This window comes from Heterodontus francisci, chromosome 13 (genome assembly GCF_036365525.1).
Source record: "Heterodontus francisci isolate sHetFra1 chromosome 13, sHetFra1.hap1, whole genome shotgun sequence".
Classification (NCBI taxonomy): Eukaryota; Metazoa; Chordata; class Chondrichthyes; order Heterodontiformes; family Heterodontidae; genus Heterodontus; species Heterodontus francisci.
In genome coordinates, this window is record NC_090383.1 from 30,931,969 (window position 1) to 30,945,479 (window position 13,511).

The 13,511-nt window shown below is 43.5% G+C and overlaps 1 protein-coding gene across 2 annotated transcripts in view; it reads left to right on the forward strand.

The window, feature by feature from the left end:
* Nucleotides 1-1,422: 1,422 nt before the first annotated feature.
* agpat4 (1-acylglycerol-3-phosphate O-acyltransferase 4 (lysophosphatidic acid acyltransferase, delta)) overlaps nt 1,423-13,511 on the forward strand; it is a 247,761-nt gene continuing 235,672 nt past the window's right edge. The window contains exon 1 of one of the 2 annotated variants that reach the window (XM_068044613.1): nt 1,423-1,571. The gene's annotated coding sequence lies outside the window, so the exon portion shown is untranslated. The remainder of the gene's footprint in view (nt 1,572-13,511) is intronic. The other variant, XM_068044614.1, reaches the window with a different exon arrangement.

A 13,511-nucleotide genomic window follows, 5' to 3' on the forward strand; every position in this document is an offset into this window, starting at 1 on the left:
GCACAGTATTTATCTTTTCTCTTGAGGCTTTCTGTACCAGGTGCCATCCCTGGTGTTGAACATCCAATGAGCTGTGCCACTCTTAGCTCCAATTTAAAATTCTTATAAGTATACACAAAAGGAAACAACACTAATGAATGTATTTCCAAACATTTTTGAAAAGCACAAAGTGTGCTTGTTCACATCCTTCACATTCTCCCTGAAGGGAATTCAAGATTTTAATGATGGGGCGGAGGATGGAGGGTTAGATGTTATCTTTTTAACATTCCTGCAATTTGAAAGCAGTTATAAATCCCTCAGAATGACATATTTGCCCAAGTTTAGTGCCTGCTGTGTAGTTGAACATATTATACATGAGCACACAAAGCAAAAATAGAAAAGACAAATCTGCTGAAATAATGGATTTAAGTGTTACAGCATGATCAGACAACCCAAATATGGCCATGGCCAGTGGGGATGTGACTCATAGGCCAGGCATTTCCACAGCCCTGGACTGGGATCCACCAGGTGAAGGGAGGCATACCAGTGCCCACCGATTCCAGCCAGTGGAAGTGGGGCTTACCTGGGTCTTCAGCCTAATCGACTCCCTCAAAAACTTATTCCGCTCAGGTGGCATTGAGTGTCTGACCTCTGCCACCTTCCACCTCCAGCTCTGGCGTTTGCCTGACTGGGACTTGCTTGATCGATTGGTGTAAGGGCTGGCTCTGTCCTCAAAGCATATAAACTGCTCAGACGAATAAGAGCAAAATACTGCAGATGCTGGAACTCTGAAATGAGAATAGAAAGTGCCAGAAATACTCAGCAGGTCTGGCAGCATCTGTATAGAGAGAAACAGAGTTAAGGTTTCAGATTTGTGACCCTTAGTCAGAACTGGCAAAAGTTAGAAATGTAACTGTCTTTGAGCAAATTAAGAGGGGGGTGGCGTGGGGAGCAGGGAAGAACAACAAGAGGGAAGGTCTGTGATAGGACCGGAGGGGGGAGAGTGACATTTCTAACTTTTGCCATTCTGATGAAGGGTCACAGACCTGAAATGTTAACTCTGTTTCTCCCAACACAGATGATGCCAGAGCTGCTGAGTATTTCCGGCAATTTCTGTTCTCATTTCAACTACTCAGACAGTTGGATTTCAACAAAGCTGTCTAGAAGTCCTAGGGACAGAGGCAGTAATAACTTACAGAATGTTTCTCTGTGGAAAAGGGAGGGGCAGGGACTGAAGAAATGAGCTGTGGCGGGCTGCAGTTTAAATACACGTGAAGTTGAGCTCACAGAGCTGCTTTCTGTTTGCAGGGGCTATGGTGGGGGGAAAAAAACATGGGCTGACCTCCAAGAGAGAGGGAAGGGAAGAATGCATCATAACAAAACAGAAACACTCCACCCTCAACCAGAGCTTTAAAAGGAAGTGACATAAAGTGGAGAGAGACGTCAGCTGCGAACACATTTCTCCTGCAAGCCCAACCCCTGGGTGGAGTCCGTGTCCCTACAGCAGTGGATGACTTTTGCTGCTTATTGAAACGTGATAGTTTTTTCTCTGCGCTGCTGGGGTACACGTGTCAAGGACCACTTGTTTGAAGGTATGTGGAACAATTAGGATTCGTGTATTGACACAGCACATTTTCTGACGCTTCAATATTCCTTGAAAAGCTTGTTGGGTGTCAGTAGTCGAGTAGTTTAGAGGTAACAGGGGAAGGGCTCGGTTATATACCTGGGCTCTTGTGTGTCTGTCCAAACATTGGAGTTGGACAGTAACATTCGAACATGTCGCAAACTGAATTTAGACACATGGTGGACAAAGCATCTGCACTGATTCTCCCCAGACAGATAAAAGGCAGTAGACGTGTCTGATGAATCAAACCAGCTATGCTGGCTGCTTCATATCATCCGTTCCACTCTTTTTTATGTTGCCATGGTTGTAGCCACATACTGTCAAAAGGTTTTGGAAATGCTGCGATTGATCCATTCTCGTAATAGTATCTGAATCCTGAAAAGCACAGTTGTTCAAATAGAGGAAACCACATCACATTTGTAATGTAATTTTCTTCCGAGGGGTGTGCTCGTTGTCACGGCAACTGTCCACAGCTGCTTTCCCAAATGTGCTTCACAACTTCGAGGCCTTTGCTTACAGCGAAGTAATTGTCTTTTTTTTCTTATTATTGAAATCTCCAGGAAGTATTGTAGTTCTAATAATCATTAATAACTACAGATTTTACTGATATGGAAGTGAAACATTTCAATTAATTCCAAGAAACAAAATACATATAATCAATAGTCAGCCAGCCTTTAGCTACTGGGTTTCCTTAATGCTTTTTAAATGTAAGGGCTTTCCATGATGCATTTAAAATTAAAATATTCAATAATTATTAATGGGGTACCCTGTAAAAGTGTTGAGGCTCTGTGCAGAAGGGATTTGAAAACTGTTTATTAGATGTGTCATCACGATACTTGACCTGCAGTTACAATAGTCTAAATCTTGCTGGTAAAATTCACACTGCAGATAATTATTAATGTGCAAATTGGTCAGCAAGTTCAGGCGATGAAGAAATATGTCATAGTTTTTTTTTAAAAGGAGGCTAACGTGATAATTAATGCAGTGGCAATTAACTTCTCCAGAAGTTTCCTGAACTTCTGCAGAAAGGGAACAATTTAAATGGTTCAACTTCGTTCCTACATGTAGTAAATGTTTAAATCTAAAAAATTCACTTTTTCTTACTTTACCTTTCTGTCTTTCTTCTCTTAGTCCAATCTTTCTTTCCCTCTCTCTTTTCTTTCATTTCTCTTTCTGTATCTGATTTAAGTTTAATTTATCCTGCCACTCTTTGTTTTTTTTCCTCAGTCCTTAAATCTCATCACTTCTGGAGATGGACTATTTGTCCTGTTCACCAAGGGTTATAGATGCCCTGTTGCCCTTACTATGTTGTCATCAGAATGTACTTCCAGCAAGTAACGGGACAAAACATTATTGAGCTGAAGGGTGCAGGATAAAGACTAATGTTGCATGCCATGAGATGCCCCACTCCAAGTTTTGAGCCTATAATGCTGGAGCTCCGAGTCCCCTTTTTTTAATCCTTTCATGGGATGTGAGCTTCACTGGCAAGGCCAGTATTTGTTGCTGTTCTGACCAGGTGAGAAAGGGGTCTAGGGTTCCCTCTCAGCCTTCACCTGGTCTTACCGTAGCAGGGTTTAATTTTAAACACGCCGTGTTTTTAGCTCACCCTTTCCAATTATAAAGCAAAGAAAGCAGCCAAACAGGTTTTCTTGGGTTTAAAGAAGGTTGAAATTTATTAAACTTAAACTCTAATTCAGTTAACGCCTACGGATACACGACGCGCCCAAATGCGATAAACATACATGCGGATAGGGACAGTAAAGAGCAGAAGAAATAAAGTGGAAAAGTTTGAGGCAATATCTGAAGATGGATTTTGGTTACTGTTCTTCAAGTTCTCTGTAGAGTCCTTGATTATAGGTAGGCCCTGATTTTCGTTGGGGTCCAGTATTCCTCTTAAACCTTGTTCGATGTAGGAGACTTTTCTATCTTGGAGTTCACGTGTATTCAGTGGATTTGGAGTTCTGTGAGAAAGAGAGGGAGCAGACGAGAGGCTGTGGTGAGCCAGCCAGGAGAGGTCTTTTCAGTCGTGGAGCAAACAGTCCCTGTCTCAAGCTGTTTGTACAATTCAAAAAAACTCAGGTTGCCCAGCAGGTTAGTCATGTGACTAGCTGGTTTGACCACATCTGTTTTTGGATTCGGCCATCTTAACAGTTATTCTAGAATGTGGGCTTCCTCACCTTCAATGTTTGGTGATCAAAATCCATTGTGGGTTGAATGTGTTAGGAATAGTCCTTTGTCTCCACAAGCACTATCTGTTAGTATGTAAATGTTTTTTCCAGCCACAGCTGATCTGTTTAACAAGTCATTTCGTTGCTTCAGCAACAGTTTAAAATCAATGTTCATATGACAAAATTAATACACCTCATTCTTGGCAGGTGGGGCGTCTGCATGACAGTTGCCAATCCCTAATTGCCCTTGTGAAGGTGGTGGTGAACTACTGTTTTGAGCCACTGCCGTCCAAAGGTGTAGGTACACCGACAGTGCTGTTAGATGGTGTGTGCCTTGGAGGGGAACTTGCAGTTGGCAGTTTTCCCATGCATCTACTGCCCTTATTCTAGATGGTAGAGATTGCGGGTTTGGAAACTGCTGTCAAAGGAGGCTTGGTGAGTTTGCTGGAGTGCATCTTGTACATGCTGCTACCACTGTGTGCTGGTGGTGGAGGGAGTAAATGTTTAAGCTGGTGGATGGGGTGCCAATCAAGCAGGCTGCTTTTGTCCTGGATGGTGTCGAGCTTCTTGAGTGTTGTTGGAGCTGCAGTCTTGCGGGCGAGTGGAGAGTATTCCATCACACTCCTGACGTGCCTTGTAAATGGTAGACAGGCTTTGGGGAGTCAGGAGGTGAGTTGCTTGCTGCAGAATTCCCAGCCCCTGACCTGCTGTTAGTCATTTTTTTATGGCATAGAAGGAGGCCATTCGGCCCATCTTATAGCCACAGTATTTTCATCTGGCTGGTCCAGTTCACTTTCTGGACAATGGTAACCCCCAGGATGTTGATGGTGGGGGATTCAGTGATGGTAATGCAGTTGACTGGAAAGGGGAGATGGTTAGATTCTCTTATGTGTCATGGAGAAGCTGGATGAGAATTGATCTTAATCTCAAACACATTTTGTTGAATTCTAAGTACTTCCCTCCAGAGATGCATGGTATATAAAACAAAGAAGGAATTTGTATTTGAATAGCATCTTGCCATATCTCTGAGAAGCATATCAAAGTGCTTTGCACAAATGGTTTTCTTTGTTAAGGCAACTACAACAATCAATTTGTACATGGCAAGATAACATAAGAAGTTCTGAGATGAATAACCAGTTAGTCTGTTTTTGGTGGTGTTGGGTGGGGGGAAATGTTGGCCAGAAGAATTTCTTGTTCTTTAATGCTCACCTGAGTAGGCAGAGCTTTGGATTAACATCTCATCTGAAGGGCAGCACATCCAACCATGCAGCACTCCCTCAGTACTGTACTGAAGTATCAGTCCACATTATGATCTCAGGTCTTGGAGTGGGCCTTGACTCTGAGATGAGAGTGTTACCAACTCAGCCAAACATAGGGCAAATCACCCTGGATCCACTCTCATACACTTAGGCTGGAATTTTTCCCTCGGTGATCCAGCGAGCTGTCCACTGACTGAAAAGTCGGTGGCGAAACTGCCTCCACCCGGCCTGGGGATCCAGAGCACATTTACGGTCCCCAGGCCTTTAATTGGTCTGAGGTGGGACTTCCATGTCATTGAGGCAGGATATCCAGCCTAATGGAGCTGCCAGCCAATCAGTGGGCTGGTAGCTCTCTGTCCCAGCAGCGCTATCAGGAATAAGAACAAAGAACAAAGAAAATTACAGCCCCTTCGGCCCTTCGGCCCTCCAAGCCTGCGCCGATCCAGATCCTCTATCTAAACGTGTCGCCTATTTTCTAAGGGTCTGTATCTCTTTGCTTCCTGCCCATTCATGTATCTGTCTAGATACATCTTAAAAGACGCTATCGTGCCCGCATCTACCACCTCCGCTGGCAACGCGTTCCAGGCACCCACCACCCTCTGCGTAAAGAACTTTCCACGCATATACCCCCTAAACTTTTCCCCTCTCACTTTGAACTCGTGACCCCTAGTAATTGAATCCCTCACTCTGGGGGGAAAAAGCTTCTTGCTATCCACCTTGTCTATACCTCTCATGATTTTGTACACCTCAATCAGTTCCCCCCTCAACCTCCGTCTTTCTAATGAAAATAATCCTAATCTACTCAACCTCTGTTCATAGTGAGCGCCCTCCATACCAGGCAACATCCTGGTGAACCTCCTCTGCACCCTCTCCAAAGCATCTACATCCTTTTGGTAATGTGGCGACCAGAACTGCACGCAGTATTCCAAATGTGGCCGAACCAAAGTCTTATACAACTGTAACATGACCTGCCAACCCTTGTACTCAATACCCCGTCCGATGAAGGAAAGCATGCCGTATGCCTTCTTGACCACTCTATTGACCTGCGTTGCCACCTTCAGGGAACAATGGACCTGAACACCCAAATCTCTCTGTACATCAATTTTCCCCAGGACTGGTGGCCACTGCTGGGACTGCAACCCAGCTGAAGGTGGAAGATGTCGGGGAGCTCAGAGAACGGGTAATTTTTTGGGGCCTCGCCGGGGCAATCGGTCAGGCCCCAGTGAGGCAAGGGTGGTTGGGGTATTGGGGGGCAGCCCTCTGTCGGGCACGGGGTACCTGATCAGGAGGCCTCTCTTTCCCCCCCTCCCCCCCCCAAGGCCGTTGGAAGGCCACCTACTTTTAACAAGTGGCTTTTCTTGTGCCCGGACCACCCGCCTGCCAAGGGTAAAATGCCTGTGGCGGCGGGTGGAGGCCCTTAAGTGGCTGTTAACTGGCCACTTAAGGGCATTGATTGGCTTGGGGCGGGCGGGTTGTTTTTTGCCACCGCCCTGCATAAAGTGGCAGCGGGGTTGGGAAGGCCCGCCCCCCCCCCCTCCCCTGCTGCTCCTGAGCCTCCTGCTCCATTTTATGCCCACCACCATCCTGCTGTTTGGGGGTAGGTGGGCATAAAATTCTGTCCTTAGTCTGCCAAAGAAACAGCTTAAAGGATCTAGCCAGGGTAGAATGGAACTAAAGACTGGCAGGAAGACAATGGGTTATCTATAAGGAACAGATGCTTCACGCACAGGCTAGAAACATTTTCCACAAGAGTGAAAGGTAGGCGAACCAAGAACAGGACTCTTTGGTTGATGAGGGAGATAGAGACGATAATGAATCAAAAAAGAGTGTATGATGCATGTCAGGTAAACTCAAGTGAGAACCAGGCCATATGGAATAAGTTGAGAGGGAAGGTGAAGAGGAAAATAAAACTGGCAAAGAGAGAATATGAAAATAGAATGGCAACATATAAGGGAACCCAAAGATCTTCTACTGGCATGTAAATAATCAAGTAGTAAGGGGAGGAGTGGGGCCTATTTGGGACAGAGAGGGTAATACATGCTTCGAGGTGCAGGGCAAGGCTAATGAATACTTTGTATCAATGTTCACTAAGGAAATGGAGGCTGACAAAATATCTAGAGCAGAGTTGAGGCAATAGATAGGAGAAAAATTGAGGGGGGAGATGCTAAAAAGGCTGGCAATGCTTAGGGTAGATAAGTCACCTGGTCCAGATGGTTTGCATCCCAGGTTGCTTAAGGAAGTGGGGATGGAGATAGCAGAAGGGCTTGCCAAAATCTTCCAACCTTCCCTGAATACAGGGGAGGTGCTAAAGGATTGGAGAGTGGCAAATGTGACACCCTTCCACCCTTTCTTGAATAAGGACAGTCCTAACAACTACAGGCCAGTTAGTTTAACATCAGTGGTGGGTAAAGTTTTAGAAACAATAATTTGAAAATATCAACGGACACTTAGGTTTGAGTTAATTAAGGATAGCCAGCATGGATTTGTAAAAGGCAGATCATGCTTGACTAATCTAATTGAATTTTTTGATGAAATAACAGAGAAGGTTGATGAAGGAAATACGGTGGATGTTGTTTATGTGGATTTTAAGAAAGCATTTGATAAAGTACCACATAAAAGGCTGGTTAAGAAAATTGAGGCTCATGGAATAGGAGGGTCAGTGTCCAATTGGACAAAAAAATTGGCTTAATAACAGAAAACAGTGAGTCATAGTAAATGGTTGCTTTTCAAACTGGAGGATGGTAGACAGTGGGGTTCCCCAAAGGTCTGTACTGGAACCACTGCTTTTTTGCTATTATATAAATGACTTGGATCTTGGAATAAAAAGTTGAATCTCAAAATTTGCTGATGATACCAAGCTTGAGGCGCGGCAAACGGTGAGAATGATGTGAACCGCCTCTATCAGGACATAGGCGAGCAGAATGAGCAGAAAGGTGGCGGATGTAATTTAATACTGACCAGTTGAGGTGATTTATACTTAATGGCACAGTTCTTAAAAAGAGTGCAGGAGCAGAGGGATCTGGGAATGCATATGAATAGATCTTTGAAGGTGGAAGGACATAAGGAGAGAGTGGTTAGTAAAGCATATGGGATCTTGGGCTTTATAAAATAGAGGCATTGAGTACAAAAGCAGGGAAGTTATGCTGAACCTTTTATAAAGCTCTGGTTAGGCCCCAACTGGAGTATTGCATCCAGTTCTGGTCACTACACTTCAGGAAGGATGTGCGGGTCCTCGAGAGGGTGCAGAGGAGATTTACCAGAATGGTTCCAGTGATGGAAAATTTTAGTCACAAAGTTAGGTTGGAAAAGCTGTATTTCTTCTCCTTCAAAGAAAGAAGATTGAGGGGAGATTTAATAGCACTGTACAAAATTATTACAGGCTTAGTTAAGTTAGACAAGGAAAAGCTGTTCTCATTAACAAATGGTACAAGGACTAGGGGACACAATGAAAAGTTTGGGCAAAGGATGCAGGGGGAATATGAGGAAGCACTTACACGCAGCGGGTGGTAATGACCTGGAACTTTTCCACAAGGGTGGTGGAAGCGGAGCTGCTCAATGACTTATTGAGGAATTTGGATGGCCACCCCTGAGAGAAATGGACTTTCAGGGCTACGGGGATTGAGCCGGGGAGTGGGACTGACTGCATAACTGACTGACTGAGAGCTGGCAATGGACTCAATGGGCCAAATGGCCTCCTTCTGTACTGTAAATGACTCTAATTCCAGGCCACTGTTTCACTGTAATGAAAGAGCAGAATAATCAGTGAGCAGCTGATCCTGAGCCCACTCATGCTCCTCCTTGTCATGGTTTAAGAGCAGCTAATTGCCTTGGGAAGTATGAGCAAATTAGTGGTGGAGCCATCAGAAGCTGCACACATCTATCACCCAGGTTGTAGGTTGCTTTTGAAAGAATGGCCTGTTGAGAGCTAAACAGGGGGATAGAAATAACTTGTGCTTTTCACAACCTCAGGATGCCTCAAAACATCTTACAGCCAATGAACTACTCTTGAACTGTTCCAAAGCAGGAAACATGGCAACCACTTTACACATAGCAAGGTCGCACAAACAGCAGTGCGATAAATGGCCAGATCATCTTTTTAGTGATATTGGTTGAGGGATAACTAGTTGCCAGGATAACAGGAGAACGCCCTCTGCTCTTCACATAGGGTTTGGGATCTTTTAAGCTCACTTGAGAGGGCACACAGATTAGTGTCTCATCTGAAAGATGTTCCCTCGGTATTGCACTTGGGCGTCAACCTATGTGCTCAAGGTCCTAGGATGGGATTCTGAACTCAACCTTCTGACCTAGGGGCAAGAGTGCTACTGCTGAGCCAAGGCTGTCAGGTTGGAAGAGGAATAAATGATGGCATGATGGTTTTGTGTTCCAGAATAAAAAAACATGGTTGCGGATCTCTCTGTTTTTGAGCCTGTGTATTTCTGCAGATAATGTGATGAACTGCAAGATTCGAACAGGAGTGATTTGTAGCAATTAAGTAAAATCTATAACAATTTTAAAATCATGCTGGTGCACTTGTTTATTACGGTACTATGGGTTTTATGAATGTTGTTTTACCCTTTCAAAGTCCATTCTTTCTCTATCTCTAAATAGTTTGGCACCCAATTAGAATGGATCAAGGCCAGCATGAACGGATGAAATAACCTTTCTCCTGTTACGACCCAAGCAAACTCCAGTTCCTGGTGAAAGTATCATGCTTCTAACTACCATTAGTGGGGAAAATGCTGAACACTGTCCTTTTTTCCAAGGTTTGAATCCCAACAGATCGAATGTTCCTGTTCTCTGAGCACCATTATCAACTCTAAATTGAATGGCCTGAAAGGTTCATAACCCAATTCCTCGTGGATACACGAGTCTATTACACAAAGCCTACTTATAGTCAGTCAGCAGTTTGAAAAAAAAATAATCAGGGCACTGTCCTCACATTGTTATTGCCAAAATTTTGGATATGGGTCGTACATTTGAAAATGGTCAAAATTGTGTGTGACATTCTTAGCAATGAAAATACTGTCCAACTTGTCGTCTTCCCCAGATAGAACGTGGAGACAACACCCCTTTAAATTTACAAAATCATTTTGGCCTTATTCACAGTTTGAACAAACGCTATCCAGCAGAGGTGTAGACCCAAATCTTTGCCACCCAACACCCCTCCCCTTCCCTACAGACCTCTTTACTACAACTTTTCTTTCCCATTCGCTTCTGGTTACTGACATTTTTTTTAAAGCTGCATTTCCTGCCAAACTGTTTCAAGCAAAGCGTGTTTCTAAAAGTGATAATTCCTATTTAACTTAAAGCATGTAGAACATGATTTTCAAAAGTGGGTTTAAAAAAAAATCTGCACTTCACCAAATTGAACATGTTCTACAGCATAAACTTTTTCAGTTTTTGCCAGTGACTTCGAAGAACTGAATTGTCCGTTATAATAAACTTTCCCCAGGTGTCATCCTGTATCTGATAAGTTACTTTTTTGTTTTATTTTCTACTTTATTGCTTTCAATTCCCAGTAGAGGGAGAGTAGGTAACTGGCTTCCAGCAGTAGGTGTGGGTAACATTCTTCCTCCCCATGGGGAAGTGCTTAGCCTCTGATAGGCACTACCTGCCAACAAGATGGCTTTGTTATCTGTGCAAAAGAGTTATGACACCTATTGGAGCTATTGTTTGACTAACATCTACTGGAGTCTAGGGCTTGAATGTCTCTGTCTGTCTGTCTGTCTAAAATAAAGAACATGGTGTCAGAAAGGAGAAGGGCTAGATTTGAAATACAAAACTGACACCAACTTGCATTTTTATAGCACCTTTAATGTAGTAAACTTCCCAAGTTGCTTCACAGGAGCATAATCAGACAAGAACTGATACCGAGCCAAAGAAGGAGACATCAGGACATAAGGTGATCAAATGCTTGGTCAGGGGAGTTCCAGAGCTTGGGGCCTAGATGACTGAAGGCACAAGCACCAATGGTGGGATAAAGGAAGTCGGGGGATGTATAAGAGGCCAGAGTTGGAAGAATGCAGCGTTCTTAGTAGATTGTAAGGCTGGAGCTGGTTACAGAGATAGGGAGGGACAAGGTCATGGAGGAAACTTGGAAGCCACATGGAAGACTTCTTTTGGCCTTTATCACTGCTGATTGGGAAAACAGGTAGATAAATCTGAGTGGGTTGGCAATTCAATTGCCTTGCTCAAATTATATTCCAAGCATATAGGCAGAAAGAGATTATTGCCTGTGCGGGCACCAGGAAAGTTGGAATAGAGCCAAGAATGTCACCATTGAAAAACTGATGTCTTCATGTTCTATCATGGATTTGCACCAGTTTCCTGCATCACCGTGTCTATCAGCTAGAGGTATACAGGAAAGTTCTACTTGCAACCTGATCACTTCAGCAACAGCCCTCCCTGTAGAATGCCAGTAGAGCATCTGCTTCATTGATTATACTGTTGGAACCAAAATATTTCCATTAATTTCCATGAAAAAATGTCCCACAAAATGATAGCAATTCTTCTACTGTAAGTAATTTATCAGTGGCATATGAACTGATACTCTTTTTTTAATGATCGCCATAGCTATGTCATGATAACCTGAAACAGTCAAACTGTGTTCAAGGTTCAGTTTGACCAAAGAAAATTAATACTTTAAAAATATTTCCAATGACTATTTTCCTTTTAACTATAATGGCATGTTGAGGTACAGATCAGCCATGATCTAATTAAGTGGTAAAGTAGGCTCAAGAGGCTGAATGGCCTACTCATGCTCCTAGTGTTCTTATGCTCTTTGCTGTTTTGAGGTGGGACTATCCATCAATCCCTACTAGAAAGTGTGAATGTTTAGATGTTAGGTGAAGACAGTACAGACCTTACCCGTGACTCTTTTTCATGGTCATAAAGACTGCCATTACTCCTATTTAGGCTCTCACATGGAGAACGGTCACACAGGTGTGCCAGTTCTTGTGACACCACAGCCCAGTCTGAGTCCTGGTTTCAGGAAAGGAGGGGTGAAATTTGGAGGAGAGAGGATATTTCCAAAAAAGAGGGAGGAAATAGGCTGTATAAGTTGTTTACTGACGAGCACCAACTTGTCCAAACATCTGATTGAGGTGGCCTGTCCTTTTAAGAAAAATGATAGTGTATGAATCTCAGCACTAGTTTTTCTACGTCCCGTATATCCATGTGCAACACTGAATGAGAATGTATCTATAGAGATTGGAATGTCTCTGCTTTTCTGTGGGGTTCTGGTATTTGCTGACACTTTAAATATTTGTGTTGTGATGTGTCTGGTTAATCTATCAGATTTCCATGAGACTGGTGGCTACTAGTTTGAGGAATTTATTCCACTGATAGTCTTCAGATGGGTGACAGAGAACTTGATGTGCAAGATATTGATTACCATGGGAGAGTAGATTGTGTGTTTTTTTTTGTTAACTTTCCTCATTGATCCATATGTTTCTTTCTAAGGTTGGGAGGTGCAAAATTTGATCTCTTTTTCAAAAAAAAATACCCAAACCTTGTAATTGTGCAATATACTTAACTATGAGTTTGGTTTATCTTTTAGAAATATTGGGGAAATTCAGCTTATGTTAATCCAGTTTGACAGTCAGCAACTGAAAATTGGGATCTGGGTAGGGCACCTCAACATGTCCCATTGATGCTCAAGGCTCACCTGATGCAATATTCAGGCAGGCTTGTAAATGGGTGAGCAGCCTGCTTGCCTGAATTAGGGGTAAGACTTAAAAGCCGGCTTGGGTCTGCAAATGAAACTGGACCCGAGCCCGACAGAACCACATCCGACCCCAAGCCCAACCCAGCCCGAGTCCTTTCATTTCTTCCCGCGCCCGACCCGACCTTCTGTTTTTCACTTTGTTGCTTATCTGCACATGCTTAAAGTAACTAACCAAACCACATTTCAAATCCAAAAAGTACGTTAACATTGGAACTACTCACCGGAGGTGGTGATCGAGTGTGTCTGACCCGAGCCTGAATGCCGGATCTGGAAGTGTGACTCGACCCGACACATGTCGTCAGGTCGCGTCAGGTTCGGGTCGGGTAGCTGGCCTTTAGTATGGCTGCTTTAATATACAAATTGACTCATACCAGTTGCAAAATTCAGGTCCAAGTGAATGGGAGCATGCAACATATACATTCTAAACCATGCAGTGAAAAGGAACAGGCCCCAAGAATGTAGTTGAAATAATATTATTATTTTTATTATTATTGTGGGGTTGGGAAAGAGAGAAAGAACTTGCATTTAGGACATGTCCAAAATACTTTTCAGCCAAAAAAGTCATTTTGAAGTGCATTATTGCAATGTGTGTACAGCAAGACTTCAAACAACAATAGGATAATGACGAGATAATCTGCTTTAGTGATGTTGGTTGAAGGATAAATCACAGAATCGTTACAGTGCAGAAGGAGGCCATTCGGCCCATCGTGTCCGCACTGGCTCTCCGAAAGAGCAATTCCCTCAGTTCCATTCCC